General features: G+C 58.8%; 1 protein-coding gene across 2 annotated transcripts in view; it reads right to left on the reverse strand.

Moving 5' to 3' along the window:
* LOC116580814 overlaps positions 1 to 17,129 on the reverse strand; it is a 53,090-nt gene that overhangs the window by 14,373 nt on the left and 21,588 nt on the right. Inside the window, exons 2-4 of one of the 2 annotated variants that reach the window (XM_032327544.1) lie at positions 14,563 to 14,825; positions 13,061 to 13,193; positions 12,179 to 12,391 (exon numbers count right to left, since the gene is read on the reverse strand). The gene's annotated coding sequence lies outside the window, so the exon portion shown is untranslated. The remainder of the gene's footprint in view (positions 1 to 12,178; positions 12,392 to 13,060; positions 13,194 to 14,562; positions 14,826 to 17,129) is intronic. The other variant, XM_032327545.1, reaches the window with a different exon arrangement.

Consider the following 17,129-nt stretch of genomic DNA (forward strand, 5'->3'; position numbering starts at 1 on the left):
GGACAATACAGAGACCCCGAATGTGAACTGTGCACTTCAGTTCCTGAGAATGAGATAAGATCAGCCCATCGACCGGAATTAAGAATTCAGATGGGGGGAGCGCCTGGGTGGCTCCGTGGGTTAAAGCCTCTGCCTTCAGCTCAGGTCGTGATTTCAGGGTCCTGGGATCGAGCTCCGCATGGGGCTGTCTGCTCAGTGGGGAGCCTGCTCCCCACTCTCTGCCTCTCTGCCTACTTGTGATCCTTCTCTCTTGGTCAAATAAATAAATAAAATTAAAAAAAAAAAAAAGAATTCAGATGAGAGGGGTGTCTGGGTGGCTCCGTGGGTTAAAGCCTCTGCCTTCAGCTCAGGCTGTCGTGATCCCAGGCTCCTGGGATCAAGCCCCGCATCAGGCTCTCTGCTCAGCAGGGAACCGGCTTCCCTTCCTCTCTCTCTGCCTAACTCTCTGCCTACTTGTGATCTCTGTCTGTCAAATAAATACATAAATAATCTTAAAAAAAATTTAGATGCTAATAATGAGGGGGAAAGCCACGTGTGTAATGGGAACCCCATACTTTCCATTCAATTCGACTATAAACCTAAAACTGCTCTAAGAACATTAAATGTATTAACCTTTAGAAGTCCCTGGGAAATGACGATGAGGCAATTCTGGGCCCACCAGAAGGGTTAAAATAAAGACAGACATCAGCAGAGGTTGGTGAGGCCATGAAGCGAGGGGGAGCCTGGTGTGCCATGCGGGACATCCCCGAACCCCCATGAGGACCAGCACGCCCCCCAGGGCTGCCAGGAGAAGGCGCTCGGAGCCTTCGGCTCCCCCAGAAACACACCTGCCTGTGTGTTCATCCAGAGACACGTACAAAGATGTTCAAGGCATCGCACCAACAACCCAGTCCGCGAGCTGTACAAGGGGTGAACCCGTGCTGAACGCCGGAGCAGAGCCCGCACAGAAGGGGTCATGAATGAACGCGGCTGCACACGGCACACGGACGAACTTCATAAACACCAGACGGGGTGATGGGAACCAGACACAAGGAGAGCACGCTGCCCGGTTCTATTTATACGATGTGCGAACACAGTCAAAACCACGGTGTGATGACAAAAGTCAGTGGGTGGGGGGAGGCCGGGCCAGGGAGCAGGGCCCCCTCCCTCCCTCTCCCTTCCCTCGGCTGCCTGCCCTCCCTCTCCCCATCTCCGGCTTGCCTTCGTCTAGCCACCCCAGTCCTGCGGGGGGACCCCCTCCTCATCAGGATCACAGCAAAGCCCAGCGGATTCTCCAGGGAATTGGCCTCGCTGGGCGAGGACTTTTTGAACCAGACTTCAGAGTGGAATTTTTTTCTCTCAAAATAGAGAGGAATTGGCTGTCCAGCAGTTAAAGATAGAATCCTGTGGCAAGGCCAGGGTCTGAGTCCCTGTCCCAGCTGGCTGAGGACAGGGGTGTGGAGGCCTGGCTCCACCGCGCCCGGGGCTTCGGGGCCCTCCCCTCCCGGTTGCAGCTGGCACTAAGTCAGGGGGCCAACAGCCCACCCCCACAGGCTGGGGGCCTGGAGGAGCCAGTGGGAGAGCCAGGATGGGCTTCCTGGAGGAGGGGACCCCCGAGGAGACCAAGTACACTGGTGAGAGAAAACGGCTGGCACTCTGAACCTGGAGCTCAGGGGGGCTGTGGGCAGCGGTGGGCAGTCTGTTTGGGGCCAGATCAGGTAAGGCCCCCAGTGTCAGCTCAGAAGGTGTGTTTCATGTGTGCACACTGAGGGTCACTGAAAGACGTGGAGCAAGGGTGGTGCATGAGGGACAGCCTGCCTCGGGCATGAGGAGTCTGCTCAGAGTTGGGGGGGAGGGTCCAGCCTGGGCGTGGAGGGCTGGGAGCAGAGGGGACGCGGACCAGAGCCAGGCTCTGTGCAACCCCCACTCCTGGAGAGCAGGTGAGGCCCTGCAGGCAAGATCTGGTCCATCAGGAGGCCACAGTCCCCAGCGTAAAGCCATACCCAGCCCAGTGCAGGGAGCCCCCCAGCCACCCCGGGGCCTGGCTCCAGGTGCCAGAGGCAGCAGGCCACGGGAGCAGCTCAGGGCCCACCGTAGAGCCAGGACAGGCTGGCCCAAGCAAGGATAGGTTCTTTGTCAGGAAGCCCAGGTGTGCACTCCTTACTGTGGACTGTGGGCATGTGTGTGTGTATGACTGTGTGTGTGTGTGTGTGTGAGAGACGGCACATCCCCACCAGGGGCCCAGGTGGAGGCCGAGACACCTGTGAGTCCTGTGGTCCACCCTGAGCTTAGCGTCCCTCTGGGATGTGCCTGCAGGGTCCCAGGCCTCTCTGCCTGTGCTGGCAGCTCTTCCCAGTTCTGACTCACCTCCCAGGGCCAGGTGGAGGGGGTGGCCGTGCACCTGCAGGGGCGCTGAACCCCCAGGAAGGATGTGCTGGAGTGATGACAGGTCCCTGCCTTGCCACCTGTGCACCTCAGGGCACTGGTTCCCCTTCCCACAGCGTGTTCTGTACCTGGACCCCCTTGGCTTGGCGTCCGTGAGCCCCCAGCACCCCAGCTTCTCTCTGAGGGGGCAAAGGTGATGGGGCAGACCATGTGGGCAGGAAGGCAAGGGTGATCGGTCCCCACTATGAAGCCAGGGTTTGCACATGGAGCCCCTAGTGGGACCAAGGGGCTGAACCCCCTACAGTCACCCCGAGCCACGGCGCCTGCACACACACACACGGGGGACAGACAACTGGGCTGGCAGAGCCCCCCCAACCCCAGCCGTGTTGCTTCAGGTCACAGAGCACACTGTCCATGTGGTGGGAGAAAATCAAGGCTGGGGGGGTGCACCTCTGCTCAGGGCCACACGTCCGCTCAAGGAGGATGAAGCAGTCCAAGTGGACCCCGTCCCAGAAACTCTCCTGGTCACTGCTCATTTAAAGACAACTCTGTGGAGTTACAGGGCCATACAACAAACCGAGCGTATTCAAGGTATAAAACAGGAAAGGGCCGCAGGTTGTGTGAGTACGTTATTTGTACATACACACCTCTAGACGCCGTCCCCACACTGGCCCCTCCCCGACAGTTTGCACTTCCTGGTGGTACCAGACACAACCACATCCTTGGAAATCCTTCTGTCTGACCTCTTTCGCTCAACAAAATAATACTTTGAGATTCTCCCCTGGGGTGGCGTATGGCATCCCACCCACATTGCTGAGTACTAGCTGAGTACTAGCCGAGTACCAGCTGAGTACTCAGTACTGAGTACTAGGGATGTGGCTGCCCCACATCTTCGCCAACACTCGGTATGATCGGTCTTTTTAATTTTAGCCGTTCTGCCTTGTTATTTCCCAAATGGCCAGTGACGTTGAGCCTGTTTCCAGGTGCTTATCTGCCACCCATACGTCTTATTTTTATACACCTTCTTTTCTTACCCGTGGGTTGTTTGTATTTTTATTATCAAGCTTTGAGAAGTCTTAATGCATTCTGGATACACGTGGTTTGCCGAGATTTTTTCCTGGGCTGTAACTCGCTTCTCGTCCGCTACAGCATCTTTTGGAAAATGGACGTCCAAGACGGAGCAGGAGCTCGGAGACCTGCTGGCATGTTCCCCTCTCTTCACGCTCGTCAGCATCAGTCCAAACGCCCCCGCCTCCCCCATGCAGAGGGTCACACCCCTTTGGGACCGTGCCTGCCCCACTCGGAGCCTCTGTCTCCCTGTCTGTGCCTGTCACTCTACAAAGCCAGAGCCCGGAACTCTTCGAGGCCCTGAGGTACCCCTTGCTCAGGGTCTGGGAAGTGCCAGGACCCAAGATGGGGCAAGAACCAGCTGTCTGAGTTTCAGGAACACAGCAGAAGAGGAGAGGGGCGGACGACCAGCTGGTGTTTTGAAAGGCTGCAGGTCTGCAGCTCCTGAGGGAGGGCAGGAGGATGGGGGCAGGCCCACCCTTGGGCTCCAAGCCTCCCCCTCCTGCACTCCCTGCACCTCCAGACCTGTTACTCACCCAACAGCTGCAGGGCGGGGTGGGGGCTTCCAAGGATGGGGTCTTACCCCTCTCCCCCAGGAAGAACCACCCAGATGCCTCAGACCTCCCCTCTCTGGAAAGGCCAAGATGTTCCCCCAAACAGGTCTTCAGACACAGCGGGCAGCAAACGCCTGCTTTGAATATCAACGTTCTCCAAAGATCAAAAAAGAGAAAAGAAAGAAAGGTATTTTGGAAACATCTAATGTGCCAACGAATTAAGTGTCTGATTATTAACGAGCTCCCTCCCAGAAGAAGGGGAAAAACAGCCAGGATCCTCAGCCAGCCTCGCTGAAATCAGATAGAGAGAGAGTTTCTTACGCTGTGAGTACAGGCCACGAAAACAAAGCAGACAAAGGGGACCACATCGAAGTTGTAAAAGCCTGCAAGGGAAGGGAGGCAATCCTCGGAATGAGACGGTAACACACAGCACGGGAGAAAACCCTTGCAAATCACTCCCCTGAGGAGGGGTCTGCGTCCAGAATACGTCAAGAACCACAACTCAACAACACCGAACACCGATACCCGATTGTGAAGAAGACGAAGGACTTGGACAGACACTCCTCCAAGCCTGTGGAAAGAGGCTCAGCACCACCGAGCATTAGAGAAATTAAAATCAGAACCACAGTGAGGTTGGGATGACTGTGTTCCAAAATACGGAAATAACACACGTCGGCAGGAAGGTGGGGAAGGTGGGAGCCTGCACCCTATCGGCGGGGCCACGGCACGGGGCGGTCCCTGCCGAAGACAGTGTGACTTTGGGCAAAAATGAACAAGAGAACACCCTATGCTCCGACCCCGTGGTCCCACTCTGGGTTTACACCCGAAGGAAGTGACAGCAGGGTCTCAAAAAGGTTATTTCCAGGATCATGTTGAAAGCAGCTCGGTGCACAACGAGAGGTAGAGGCAGCCCACGGGCCGTCAGCGGGTGAGTGGAAAAGCAAAACGTGGTGTACAGACACAGTGGGGCATCACTCCGCCTCAGAAAGGAAAGAACGACCCCTGCCCCCACGGGGACAAGCCCTGAGGATACCACCCAGACACAGGACACACACAGGGACCTCACACACATGACCCGGAGTTATCAGCCTCAACGACAGAGACAGCAGACAGTGGGGGTGGGACTGGGGAGCAGATGGGGTTCCATGCATCACAGGGACAGGGTCTCCGAGGGGGGATGGAATGTTCTGGAGACCTGTTCCACCACTGTGTGCCTATAGATAACACTACACTACGAACTTAAAAATGATTAAGATGGTACATTCATGACATGTGGGTTTTTTGTTTTTTGTTTTTTTGTTTTTTGTTTTTGCCACAGTTAAATTTAAAAAGAAAAGAAAAGTAAATGAGAGTTCCTTCTTCCTCATCCTGAAACTCGAATCTCCTGCAATGGGTCCCAACGGGCTTAAGCATGGGATTACACATCCATGGTCCTCACAGCCACTGCCCGAGTGCGTCCCTCCCTCATGCCGTATCTTAGCCCTGCTGCCTAGAGTCTCGGGAAAGCTGGCAAATGCACAGCCTCTCATCCGTCTGTCCATCCATCTGTCTACCCACCCACTACCCAGGCACCCGTCCAATAAATATTCACCCAGTGATTATTCTGTGCCCCCACGCTCTCCCAGGGGCAGGGGGCGTAGTGAAGAACAGGCAGACAAGTCCCTGCCTCACTGGGGTTCCCTGTGGGGGGTGACGGGCAGGTGGGCAGCAGAGAGATGGAGACAGAGAAATGATAGGTAGATAGACGATACCGGATAGAAGGATAGACAGATGATAGACAGACGGATAGATGATAGATAGATAGATAGATAGATAGATGACTGATAGATGGACAGACAGACAGATGATCGATAGATGATCAACAGATGATAGAAAGATAGATAGATAGACAGACAGATGATAGATAGATAATACCAGATAGATGGATAGAGAGACAGATGATACATGATAGAGACAAATAGACAGACAGATGGATAGATGATAGACGGATAGATGGGTTGATAGACAGACAGATGACAGACAGACAGGTAGACATGCTAACTCGCACACACTACAGCCCACAGGCTACTAAGATCGCAGGAACCAGCGGCAGCTGTTTCTCAACGTGAAACAAGGTGAGGGGGTGGTGGGTCGGCCCCTCGGGATGGGGTCCCCTTGTGGCTAGCCCCAGAAGAAGGGATTGTGGCGGGGGCCGAGAGAGAGGCTCTGTGAGGAAGGGGAAGAGCTGGATCAGAGCGGGGTGGGGGCAGGTAGAGAGGGGGTCAGGGCGGGGCTGAAGGGCAGCGCGCAGGTGAGCGGGAACCATGGAAAGCCCACGTGGGGACAGGGCTGAGGGAGGAGAGCAGCCCCCTTCCCTGGGGCTCCACATCCCTCCCCGTGTGACCGCAGGACTTCCTGCCCAGGTCCCCTCCTGGCCCCCGAAGCCGTCTCTCCACCTGAGCACTTGCCCTCACGTTGGGGGGAGAGGGGGCAGCGACCACTAATCCAGGCTCAAAGGGGGCCCAGCATGGGGGGTGGTCCTGGCTCCGCAGGGACGGGCGCACTCACCTGCAGAAGGGGCCCCCAGCCCCCCAGCTAATCCCACCACCAGCCTGATCGGGTTTCCCACAGTTCAGACCCTGCTTTCCCAGGGCCGCGCGCCCCACCAAGGTGCTTTCACGATTGTCCTGACAAGCTGAGCGTGAAGGAAGGGAGAAGCCGCCTGTCACCAAACGTCCCCAGTGGGTAATTATCTGGGATTAGCGCAGCTGCTCCTCACCAGCGTCCTGACCCTTGCAGGCACCTCAGCCAGGAGAGGCGGGAAGGGTCTGCCTGGCCCCACCGGCCCTGGCCCTGCGACTGGCGGACCCGACCCCCCAGCTCCCGCCACACCAACCCCCCCACAGACAGACAGAGCCGGTGTGGCCACAGACGCTGTTTTTGAAAGGTCTGCGATGTCCTCTTTGGCATCAGATAGAGCAGGGGAGGGAGTGTCTTTTCATCTCGCAGGGCCTGGGTTCACACGTGACTGACCCTGGTCTGGGATCTTCAAGGTGCTCGTCTGGAGGGGGAGCAGTGTTTTCCTGGGAGGGTCATGGAGGGGCTGGCGTGGTCGCTGTGTCTTCCGGGGCGGCTGGCCCCTGGTTCGGCCCCACCAGCCTCGTGAGAGATTCAGCCATCGGCACCTGATACAGTTGGTACTTTCACATCTTGGGCATTCTGATGGCTGTTCCTAGAATCCCATCGTGATTTTAATTTGCATTTCCTACGGCTACCAATACTAAGGTTCACATGTGCTTGTTTGCCAGCCTCCCGCCCATGAGGTGTCTGTTCAAGTCCTGCCCCCTTTTCCAGCTGGTTGTTTCCTGTTGTTGAGTTCTGAGTGCTCTTTATATATGCTAGAACAAGTGCTTTGTCAGACAGCTGTTGGCAAACATCTCCTTCCAGTCTGCAGTTTGTCATTCATTCCCTTGTCAGCATCTTTCACAAAGTCAGAGTTTTTAATTTCTATCAAGTCAGTTTAAAGATTTTTTTTCTTTTATGGACTCTGCTTTGGGTGTTGTTCGTAAGATTATTTTCCACAGAGATGGGATTCCTGCCTGTAGCTGTGGCCCCAGGAGCTCATGGCTGTGGGATCATGACATGCAGAGAGAAGGAAAGGGAGGCACCTGGGCTGGGGAGCTGGGGCTGGGGCACTGGATGACAAGTCGCTGGACCCTGGTGGCTGCAGAGAGATGGAGGTGAGGGCAGATTCAGACAGAGCAAGGGCAGTGTCTGGTGTGGGGGGCTGGGTGCTGGGGGTCCTGGAGCCCCCCTGGGACAGGTCTGGAAAGGGGGCTGGGTGCTGGTGGTCTTAGAGCCTCCCCAGATGGGTCTGTGCAGGGGGCTGGGTGCTGGGGGTCCCAGAGGCCCCCTGGGACAGGTCTGGGAAGGGGGCTGGGTGCTGGTAGTCTTGGAGCCCCCACAGATGGGTCCGTGCCAGGGGCGGGTGCTGGAGGTCCTGGAGCCCCCCGGGACGGGTCTGTGCAGGGGGGTAGGCACACACAGAGCCCGCCAGTGCAGATCACTGGGCAACAGGCCTCCAACGAGGCTGCAGCTGCCTCATGGGGAAAGGACCGTCTGTCGGTCTGTAGACAGTGAATCCTGAGGCCGCACCCACCAGCCCTCAGGCTGCAGTAGCAGCATGGAGGGGAACCCCAGGGGTGCCTTGAGGCTAGCTCCACAGCTGTGGAGGGTGGGGGTTGGGGGGAGGGCCCGGGAGCCAACCTGCACCAGGGATAGAGATGCAGGTAGCAGCGGAGGAAATAGCCCCAGGGGAGAGACTTCACAGGCTCCGAGGAGGGTACATGTGCACACAGCCTGGCCCCCAGGACCTTCAGCACAGCAGACCCTGCTGGGTGCCTGGGACTCTGCTCTGTGCTTGGGCTGCAGATGCCCAGCCATCGAGGTCAGGACAGGATCCGTGACGGGATCCGTGCCTACAGAGGAGACCCGAGAGCTTATGCCCTCTCCGCTCGTGGCCAGTGAGGACAAACGAAGGTCTGCTGTCCTCTGGATGTGAGGTCTCACAGGACATTGGCCCTGCCTGCGCCCATGGTCTCCGACCTCCAGCCTCTGGAACCAGGAGACAGGCTGCAGACTGTGGTGTCCCCTTAAAGCTACCAGGACGCAGATGGAAAGCGCTGGAAACCACCGGCGAAGCCTCCTTCCTGTCTGGCCCGCCCCAACACCGGGTGCCTCCCCTTCACTCCTGCCTGAGTGCTGGGGGGTCAGGAACACCTGGGTTAGGGTTAGGGCAATCATCTGGGTACCAGTCCCCTCCTTTGGGCCCAGGGAACCTGGGGTTATTTCTGCTCACATTTGTTGACTGTGGGATGGAGCATTCCAACTGATGGGCTCTGTCCAAATCCCCATAGTGCCAGGAAGAGCCAGGCCTGAGGGGAATCATGGGAAATGAGAGGCCACAGAGACCCCATGGCAGAGCCACCATAGCCCACCAGTTCCCCAGGGAGGGCCCACACACGAGACCGTCTCCTCAGGTGGGGTCCCCAGACGCCATCTCTCCGCCTGGCCCTGAGCCACCTCCCCATCCCCCCAGCACCTTGCAGGGAGCAAGGGAGCAGAGGCTGAGAATGGGGACAAAAGAGACACACAGGCGAGGCTCCTGGCCCCTAGGATACCTCCATGCCTCTGTCACCTGCTCTCCCCAGAACTGCCGCCAGAATGCGGGACAGACATTCCCTGAGTGAGCGTGGGGTCTGGTCCTTGGGGAAGCAGTGTAAAGCAGGGACAGTCAGGGAAGACAGGAGCTGGCCAGGAGGCCCCCAGCCACACCAGGGAGACTTGAGGCCAGGCTGCAGGGGCTCTTTCTAACCTAGCCCACCCACATCAGCATTGCCTCGGGAAGCCCCCCCAGACCCAAGAATCTGCAGCCTCCCAGGGCTGGGCCCCTTCCTGACCCGGAAGAGGGGGTGGCTCCCAGGCCAGCTGCCGCTCCGCTTCACCTGAGACCAGTCTTGGGATGCTCACGAGCCCCGCACACTCTCTTCCTTTTCTTGGGCATATAAAGGTGTCCCGCAAAGCTCTCTGCCTCCTCCCGCTGATGCTGACCAGCCCTGGCTTAGCACCAAGGATATGCCAGGAGCTGTGCCCTTTGCCAGCACAGACGGGGACTCCATGACAGGATAAGCCTGTGAGCCGTTGCAGTGGGAGAGGAGGGAAGAGCTGGGAAGGGGTTTGGGAGTCCTAAGAGATCACCCACCAGCTGCTGGCATCTGCAGACTGGGACCTTATCTGGGGACAGTGTCTCGACAGAGGTCATCAGGTTCAATGAGGTCATTGGGACTTAACCCAGGATGACTGGTATCCTTATAAAAAGGGGAAATCTGGACAAGGACCGGTACCCAGGGGGGAAGGCCACATTGGGCCCGGAGTGCTGTGGCCACAAGCCAAGGCAGGCAGGCCCTCCCCAAGCACCTTAGTGGGAGTGCGGCCCTGGGACACACGGTCCTGACTTCCGGCTGTGGATTGTGTGAGCTGTGCCAGCAAAGAGGCCAGCCGTCTTGAAGCACAGGTGTGGGGGGATCCCTGGAGCTCATGTGGGACCCAGAGCAGGCCCCCAGGTGGGAGCTGCTGGGGAAGAACAGGCAGGGCCTTGTCCCCGCAGTGCTGCCCCCTGGTGAGGTAAGCCCAATGCTGGGCCCCAACAAGCTGTCGGAGAGCCACGGCCGCCAGGCTCCCCACCTCCTGGCTTCTGCACCCCACGCCAGCTCCCTGTTGGGCAGACTCCATGCCAGGGCCACACAGAGAAGGGGTTAGTCCCCCCTCAGGCAAATCAGCACCTTTAGCCTTGGCTCCTGGCACGGCGGAAGCCAAGGGCTCTCCGCTAAGCCAGATCCCGCCCCATAAAATTCCAGTTGGCGCTTGGTGTGTGTTTCCACCGGAGAGAGAGGCACCGTGCAGACACGATGCAAATGTCAGGTTAGACTCTAAGCCCACCAACCCATTGGATGAGCTCCCGAGCTGGGAGCTGGGGACGCAGGGGACCCGAGCATCCCTGCCCCTGGAGGGGAGCCCGTCGTCTCCCAGGGCTCAGCCGCCTTTCCTCCTCCCACTGACTTTATTTTAAGCCCAAATGTTAAGGACATTTGCAAAGATGTAAAACAATGCTATTCTTCTTCCTATTTTTTCGAGAGCATAGTTATTTTTCTAGAACACGTTACTTGCAGTAGCGTGTCACGGGTAGAGTTGTTCATGATAATTTCCCTGAGCCGGATTGTTATGCCCGTCTCAGAGATGAGCGAACAGGGACTCCTCACTCTAACCTCGTGGGACCTTGATATGACCCTGCTGTGACCTCGGCTGTCAGCCCCATCTGGCTCCTCAACCCCACACCCAAGTGCCCTCTCTGCCCGCTCGGCCACTCTTGCTCTTGGCAGGGGAGGTCTTTCTGGCACCTCCCGCCGCAGCCTCACTCCGAGGAGGCCTGGGGCAGTCCGCCCAAGGTGGCTGGGAGGACAGGATGTTTTGCTGGACTCCCATTCCAGTTGGCCAGAGGCAACTCCAGTTTGTCCAGGGAACCCTTGGCTCCGTCTGCCTGGAATCCCAGCCCTTTCTGTTGCTCGGGTCCAGGCCTGCAGGGGCAGCCAGCAGCGAGAGGGAGAGCCGTCCGCCAGGCACGTGGCCCAGGAGTGGCGGGGAGCTGCCTGCCCTCTGGACACTCCAGAAGCTCAGGCCCAGGGCTCTCCATTCCCCTTCTGCAGGTGCCCCCAGGAGAGTGGCCAGCATCACCATCTCCCCACGACGGGCTTAGGGGTCTGAGCCCGGGATCAAAGGGGCATCCTTGCCCAGGGAGGGTGAACCCTCCAGGCCACCCGTGGCTCTTTCCTGCCAGCCATGCCGGGTAGCTCCTGGCCACTTCCGTCCAACTGCTCACTGTCAAAGGCCATAGGCCAAAGCTAGAGGGCTCCCTCCTGAGGGCCAGGCATCCTCCATGATGAGGACAGCTGTGCCAACATGGGGCAGTACACAAGCACCCTCGGGCCCACACCCAGGGCTGTGGTTCCCGTCGTCCTCACTGTGGGGGGCCCTGTGTCCCGCTGGTGGCCAGGAGTTGGGGACCACTATCTCAGCAGCTCTTTCTGAGCGTAGGCTGGGCCCCCACACGGCAAACACCAGCATTTCCCTGGCTCTCAACTTCTTGGAAAGGCTGTCCACTATTGCTAGAGCTCCCAGAGAAGCCCGGAGCACAAAACTTCCAAGAAAGGCCAGAGGCAGAAGTGCAGGGCCAGGCCAGGCATGTCCCCTTCTGCTCTTCCCCTCAGGGTCATGCCAGTCAGGGCTGCTAGCCCACCGGGTCTTGTGAGCCAGAACCTCTCCTCTCCTCCCGGCCTAGCAGGGAGACTCTGCCAGCCTGACTGCCCACCTGACCGCCCCCCAGCACACCCCTTCTCCCCGTTCCGTTCCCTGGGAACCAGACTGCAGTGCCTGCACGGGTTAGTTGACACGTGGGACGGGGCAGGGGCCCCACAGGAAAAGACACCTGCTTTCCCTCCCCTCCCCGCAGTGCCCCGAGAATCCACGTGGCCGGTGGGGCTGCCCTCTGTCCACGAGGGCATCCACAGCCATTCTCAGTCCGGCCTTGGGACCCCGGGAGAGCCTCGAACCTGTGACGGGGCAGGACAGGATGGACACCACCATCATTGTCGCCTTACCTCCCAGACGCCAGCAAGAGCCTCAGGGAACCCCCAGGGCCTCCGTTCCATTCTTTGAGAACCATGTGTTCCTCCCTGCAACTCCCTGTCACGTCGGTCTGCCTGGCTCACAGCTGGCCTCGACCTCTCCTTGGAGCTTCATGCTTCACGACTGTTCCGCTTTCATTCCTTCTGCTTATGGCACATTCCTTCCATATTTTCTTCTCCAGACTCCTGAAGGACAGAATCCATTTGGCCCGGCTCTCTCTTTTTGAGCCAGGAGCCCCTGCTCCCAGCCCTGTGCCCACCATGTGGGTCCATACTGCAGAGAGAAGCCCCCCGACCCCCGAACCCCTACGAACCGGGCCGAGTTCCACCCTCTGAGCCAGGAAGGGTCAGTGTGGTCTGCGGTCCAGCTTTCCTGCTTCTCCTCTGGGAAAGGAGGATGCTCCTGGGTCCCTCCCTGAGGCCTCACAGGTGATGTCTGCAAGACCCGGGGCCTCCTCTCCCCCAGATGAGCCCCTCTTTGTGGGCATCTGTGTCCCATGAGGGAAGAGCAGGCATGGGGAGCACATGGAGGAGGCAGGGCCAGAAGATGCCCCCACCAGAGCTGAGCGAGGCTGGAAGAGTAGAGCCGCGTGCCGTCAGGAAGCCGGGGCCCACCAGGACTTGCCCAGGCCTGGCGCCAGACTCTAGGCTGTCACCTTCCTGAGCCTCCGTGCCCTCTGCTTGCCTGTCCCCTAGACTCTGTTGCCAGGATGGACGCACTCTGCATCTGCACTGCCTAGGACGGGACCACGAGCCACGCTGGGGACAGAGTGTTTAATGTCACTTAACTCTCATTAATGGAGGCTTGAAGGGCTCCTGGTGGCTTGCAGTGGCTTGCAGTGGCTTGTGGCTCACCTCTGGGAAAGCTGTCACAGCTACTCCACAAGGTCACACGGTGAGATGCGGGCAGAGCCAGGCCCTGAGGTGCTGCCGGCGGCAACCATCCCTGGTCTCTGTCACCTGCAGGCTGAGCTTTGGTCCAGGGGGTCTGACGGAGGGATACAGGACTCAGGAAGCCAGCCAGCTAATCTCGGGGGCCTGGGGGGACTCTCCCTTCTCTGCCTGGGAGCCCCCCATACCAGCCTGGCTGCCCAGGCACATGGCTCCTGGAGCCCCAAGTACACCATCCTGCAAAGAGCCAGTGTCCACAACATCTGGAGAGGGAAACTCCGTGGAGGGACCGAGGCTCTGAGCATCCACAACCATAAAGGTGTGTGGGCGCAGAGGGAAGACCAATTTCCAATTATTCCAGAATACAATTGCCAGCTGCCAACAAGTCTGATGTAAACTCTCTGGCCAGCCAAACCCCACAGGCTCCTGGAGATCCACCCCGCCCGCCTTGGGGTGGGATGTCCTCCGTGTGGTCCTGGGAGAAGGGGCTCCACCCGAGCAGCCTCAGGCCCCCCACCTCCCTCCAGCACAGCCTCAGGGCTCCAAGTTCCCATGAGCACCAGGCCTAAGCAGTGGGAGGCAGACATCCCATCCAAGCCCCAGGGCCAGGCACACAGGCCAGAGGCATGGAGGCCCGGGTGGCCTCTGCACCATTGGCGTGGGCTCTGGGTTGGAGCCAGGAGGAAACAGAGGGAGGGGTGAGGGTGGGCGGGTCAGTGGGCGAACACACTTCTCTAGAATGCAGTTCTTCTCCAAGTACTCAATGCCCAGGGGAGCAGAACCCATCCACTCGCTTCTGGAGACCACACACCGAAGACTGCCTCCTGACATGGTGGAAAGCAAGGTCTTTCCTCACAGCGACCCAAGCTAGGGTAGGTGGAGTGGGGAGGGAGGGGCGGTGAGTGTGAGTCCCTCCACAGCAGGAACGGCGCCCTGCTGCTATCTCAGGGGTGGGAACTGGCTGGGGGGCAAGTGAGGGGCTTCACAGGCCCTGGGGGAGCCTCCCAAAGGCCGTGACATCCCAAGGCCACACAGGAGGGCCTGCTTGGATCCCTGCATGACAGACAACCTGCCCAGGAGGATGGGGAAACTGAGGCCCAGCTGAGCAGCGCACCTGGGGCCACAAGCAAGCCAGGCTCCTCTGGGCTGGGACCAGCCCTTCGCCTCCTCCCTCTACTGCCTGTGACTCAGTGTCCCCGGGGCAGGTGGCTCCCTACTTTCTTCCCAGCCGTGGCTTGGTCCAAAGCCCTTTCAACACACGCCCAGCCCTCAGCCAACAAGGACTCATTCAGCCTCAGGGAGGGCAGGGCCTGGGGAGCCGAGGGGAACATTTTTTCAAAGTGTAAGTCATGCTTCCCTCAAAGGGCAAGGAGAGGCCATTCCTAGGATAGGAAACGGGGCCACCAATAAGCAGTAAGACATAGCCCACCTCGTTCGCAACCAAGGGTCCCCAAATCAAAACTCACTGGACGGCAGAGCACGGAGACCTCCCTGACGCCCAGCGGCCTCTGTCCCTGCAGGGAGGTGCGCGGTGCAGCCCCTTGGCACAGGCCATGCAGAATCTCCATGAGCGCGAGTGCCCGTGTCTGTCGATGCCGGGAGCCCAGGAAGCAGCAGGCAGAGGGACCCCTGGAGGCACAGGTGTGCGCCAGCGGCAGACAGCAGGCGGCGTGAGGGCTCTGTGTCCTCGGGAGTGATCGCCACGGGCACTTAGAGTGGATTGGGCAGGCTGCGGGACAACACAGCACCAGAAATGCACTTAACAAAACTGGTGTGTGTAGCTGTGTGTGCGCGCATGTGTGTGAGTGGTTATGTGCACACACATGTGTGGCTGTGTGTGAGCGTGAATTCGCGTGCGTGTTTGCACACATGTGTGTGTAGCTGTGTGCATGCACACGTGTGAGCATCTTTGCTCACGTGCACTCAGAATTCCATGGGTGCCAACCATATCACTGACCCAGGTCACCCTGGAAAGTGGCTGGAAGGGACAGGACTTTCCCCCCTACTTCATCATCCGGGGTTTTACGGGGATGAGTTCACCCTGGATTTGAGGGAAAAGCCCCCTGGGGACTTTTCGTGACAGTCGCTCCCACTGCAGAGAGCATGAACAAAGCCACATTGTCTGTCGGCCTTGGTTTCCTCATCTGCACGCTGGGGTGGCAGCCCTCTCCTGTTTGGTCCTCACGGCCCAGCGGTGGCATGGTTGGGGGGGCTGGGCCGCTGGGCCTGCCTGTCCACCCCAGGGGCTCCCCACCCCGCCCTGGGCTCACAGTTTCGTGGTGGTGGCTACAAGGCCTGTGCAGCCTCCTCAAAATGAAGTTAATTAAAATTCAGTAAAAGGTAGCAGCTGCTCGTTTGCACCAGCCACGTCTCAGGGGCTCAGGAGCCAGTGACTCAGACCCGGGGCTCTCCATCAGTGCAGAAACTTCCACCGGACAACGCTGCCAGAAACATCCCTCAGACCTCATCTGGTTCTCAAAACTCAGTTTCCTTCCCCCGTTCTGTCTGATGCCTTCCTAAAAGGGTCTTGAGGGGAACCGCATCCCTTTCTGCCCACTGGTCCAGCTTTGTGGGGTCACAGACCCCAGGCTCCCTGTGCCCCCACGAGGGGCACGAACGCTGCTCCGACACTCCTCACAAGCCAGGCTTGCTTACCCGCCGGCGGCGTGGGCCCCAAGCTAGGCCGCTAATCCCCCAGCCAGCCGCGGGTGAGACGGGGCTGGGCGGCGTTCGGCCCTCAGCCCACATCATTATGCATTTTTCATGTGAGGCAAACGGTTCTTTGAGCGTTCGTCTTCCGATATGGGGCAATCCCGACACAGCAGCCGTGGGCCTTTGAAGTGTTTCAACCCAGTATTAATAAATCATGGGGCAGAGACTGCAAGCAGACCGTTAACTGTTGGAAGGCCAGGCTCGAGACGGTCATTTTGCAGGAAGGAGGATGAGGCCAGGCCGGGAGTGGAAGGACCAGCCTCTGTGCTCAGGCACGAGGAGGCCCCATTCTGCTCCCTCGTGCCCATACTGTGTGGCCTCAGCCAAGGCCCCTGCCTTCTCAGGATCCTAGGCAGGCTCCCAAACCTGGGAATGGGTGCACAAAGCCCTGCACGGTCTGGGCCTGCCGACTGCTCAGGCCCACGCCCACAGAGCCCAGCCTCGGTCCTAGCGTGGGGCCTCCCCAGCCTCGTCCACACACTCAGGACCCAGGGAAGCAGCCACCAGGGTTGGGCTGTGAGCTAAAGGGCCCGGAATTGCGTGAGCTGGGGACAAATGCAGTCATCAGTAAATACTACGTTACACAAACCAACAAATAAATAGGTCACATTAAAAACAAAAGTGAGAAATGCTCAAAGCCCATTGTTTTCCAGTAATTTCGCTAGGCTGTGCTGGAGGCTCCCCAAAGGATTCAGGTCTGTAGTGCGAATCTGATGCAACGGTGTGCCCCTGGCCGTCAACCCCCTGCGCTGTGTTCGATGACCTCACACAGGCAGCCTGAGACCAGCACCGTGGGAGAGAGCATCTGCCCTGCTGAAACCAGGGCTTTCTCCCCCAAAGAGCCAGGCATCAGTTACCCGCACCCCAAGGAGCCCTCCGCACCTTGGGCACTGTCTGCAGACAGACCATGTCAGGCCACACCCGCTAGGAGGCTGCCTTTCTGAGCAGAGAGGCTGGTCATCAAGGGGAAACTGAGGCAGGCTGAAACGAAAGTGGTTAGGCAGGCTCCGTGGAGCAGGAGCAGGCACAGAGCAAGGAGACTGTGGGCTTGGCTGTGATCCTTTCTGCTCAGGTTTGAGGCCAGGGCTGCGGAGCACCGGGCGTCTGAGCCCCCAGCCGGTGTCCTGGCTGAGTAAGCTCCTGTCTGTTCTTCAGGCTGAAGACACAGGGAAACCAGGCCCCGAGGGTCACTCCGCTCAGGAGGAGGAAAGCACTCAGAGTGTTTAACCTCTTGCAAGCAGCAATCTAGGAGAGGCCTGAATCATCCCTCAAATGGTCCCTGCTGCCTCCAGGCTCCCCGACCTCTGGCCCCCAGGGCTGC

Source organism: Mustela erminea, chromosome 20, assembly GCF_009829155.1.
Source record: "Mustela erminea isolate mMusErm1 chromosome 20, mMusErm1.Pri, whole genome shotgun sequence".
Taxonomy (NCBI): Eukaryota; Metazoa; Chordata; class Mammalia; order Carnivora; family Mustelidae; genus Mustela; species Mustela erminea.